This window comes from Cuculus canorus, chromosome W (assembly GCF_017976375.1).
Source record: "Cuculus canorus isolate bCucCan1 chromosome W, bCucCan1.pri, whole genome shotgun sequence".
NCBI lineage: Eukaryota > Metazoa > Chordata > Aves > Cuculiformes > Cuculidae > Cuculus > Cuculus canorus.
The window spans coordinates 16786332-16789063 of record NC_071440.1 but is presented as its reverse complement, the minus strand read 5'-3'; positions in this window follow the sequence as shown (position 1 = coordinate 16789063).

Here is a 2732-nt window from a genome sequence, read left to right as displayed (position 1 = left end):
ATGAAAAATGAAAACTAAATAATGAGTGTTGAGAAGAATCAATTTTTTTAACTAGAGTCACACATTTTAAACATTTGTATTCTAAGCAATGATTCATCTTCACTACAGAAGATTCCAAGTTCATACTCCAGCAATTCAGGAACTACTAAACCATGAAGGGCTTGAGTCAATGCACACTGAAGTCGATGGAAAGCCCTGCATCAACTCAAATAGGTTCTGGATCAGGCCCCAAGTGCATTGGTTCTTAGCCATACAACAGCTAACATTTCTCTTTCCTGCTGAAAAGAGCAAAATTGTCCAGGCACCTTCTGCTCTCTTTAAAACAAAGAAACCAACCAACTCCAACAGCTGCTCCATGTCCCTGCCCCCCTCCAACCCAAGGGAAAACAAACAAAAAACCAAAACACCCACACAAAAAAAACCCCAAACCAAACCAAAACAAAAGCACTTCCTAGCTATTCAGTTCTTGCAGTTTTCAGATCACCCTTTCAAATTTGTGAAGAACAGAGGGAGGGGAGACCTGTATCAGACTACAATATGTGATTTGTTTAAACAAATGCAGTGCACAATTGGAGGAAGTTTGGTTAGGTGCAGTAGTTTATATATATATATGTATATATACACATGGAAGTCACATCATATACAAACTGAAAAACAAGAGTTTGCATTTTTCATGGAAGGACTACAAATGGGTCCCTGCAGCTTTCTTCAAAACCGATCTTTAAGACTTTGTGAAACAGGAAAAAGCAGCCATACTACATCGCTGCTCCAAAGTTACCTTTACAGCATGTGTGCTAGCTCACTAAAACAACAGCTGAATTGCATGAATAAAACAATAAAAGGAGAAAAGACCAACAGGCACTACTGATATAGTACCCCAATAGTACAGGGCTTTTTCCCTGCTGCAATGCAAATGGGCTCCATCTATGCACCACTCCCTCACCCATCCCCAGAGAAAGAAATCAGTCACTAGAAGCACCACATAAGTGTATTGCATGGCTAGAAAAATGTATGTTCAATGTTTTAGAAAGCTTGAAATTGAGTATCAATCCCTTACCTAGCTGTTCTTTAAAGTGCAGTTATAACCATTCTGCTTATTAAAGAAAAAGCTGTTTGTTACTAACTATACCACCACTGCTGTTTTTTTTCCCTTTAAACTATGCAACAACTTTTTTTTTATTTTGCCTACAGATAAAATTATTGAAAGCCAAATAAATTTAGAAACCAGCCAACACAAAAAGAAAGCAGAACTTCCCATGTCCTGAACCCTTTGTTCAGCCTTAAAAGGCAAAAAATCTGATGATAGTGTTTTACAAAATTTCCACTAGAAACAAAGGAACATTTTAATTGCACAATAGACATTTAAAGTTAGTACCATCTTGTTAAAGTCTAACCTTTGGGTTTTGCCTTGAGAAAGGCTCAAAGTGACAGATGAGGGACAGGAATTTCCATATACACTACAGACTCTACAGCCTGCTAAAGTAAGTAGTTCCACTGATTTTGGTAAATATCCTGGTAGAAAGGTTTTCTGGATCTTATCCCCAAACCAATTCCAAAACTAGGATAAGAGACATGACCTAAAGCCAGGAAAATGGTGCAGATCTAGGTTGGGGGTTTTTGCTTTGTTTTTCGTTGGGTTATTTTTGGTGGTTTGGTTTGTTGTTTTTTTTTTAAAAAAAAAAAGAAAAAAGGAAAAAAAAAAGAGAAAAAAGAAAAAAAAAAGAAAAAAAAACCAAAAAACCCCACCCAAAACCCACCACAAACACACCCCACAACCTTAAGCCCTGATCCTGCAATATCTTTTAGAACAAAGACTTAAGCACTTGAATTGGCCCCACAAGTTTCAGCCACCTGTCCAAGCTGATTACTATGCATCTACTATAGCGCTTTCGAAGTTGTTTCTTTTTTTGAGATGGTGAATGCAGCAAATAATCAAGGTAGGACTACGAGCAATATGTTTCGGTTTCCTCCTTCTCCAGGCAAGACTCAGATATAGATAAAAAAGTTCAGCTGGTCCTATTTTTATGACTTTTCTTTTTCTTGTGCTTTTGCAATAATCAGCTGCTAGTTAAGTCACTACTATTATTATTTTAAACTGTAACAAGCTGTGGGAAATGATCAGTGAAACACAGTAGTCAAGTAGACAGAAGACTCAGCACTGAAAAGAGCGTAAATTATAAGTTACATTGAAAATAAAAATATTAAAAGCTGTTCAGTGTCTTTTGTATTAAAAACAGTCCCTCCTGCTGGTAACATAACCAAAGCAGCTTGGGTAAAAATACTCTTGGCCCAATTTTTGGAAGTGTTGAATTATCCCCAGTTCCACTGACATCAGTGAGGACACAGCATTTCTCAAAATCACTGAGGCTCACATACAAAACACTAACTTCTACTAACAAACTACACGTACTGATAAATTAAGTGTTCTGAAGTTGGAGATGGGGAAAAGGTGGGAAGATGCAAGTTTGCACACAGTTATTTCTTCAGATTAACACACACACATGCATTAGTAACTGTATATGTGTTTTAAATTTGGTGCTATTAGGTTTTTTTTGCCTCCTTTGAAAGGGCAAAAACATTTTAAATACTGAAACTATACTACATTCTTACAGAAATGAAAAACTTCATGAGTTTGAATTTTGTAATACCAGGAACGGGGCTTCTGAAACTGAAGCTTTAACAATGAACTTCTGTGCCACTTCTGGGGTGGGGACAGAAACAGTGACGCTGCA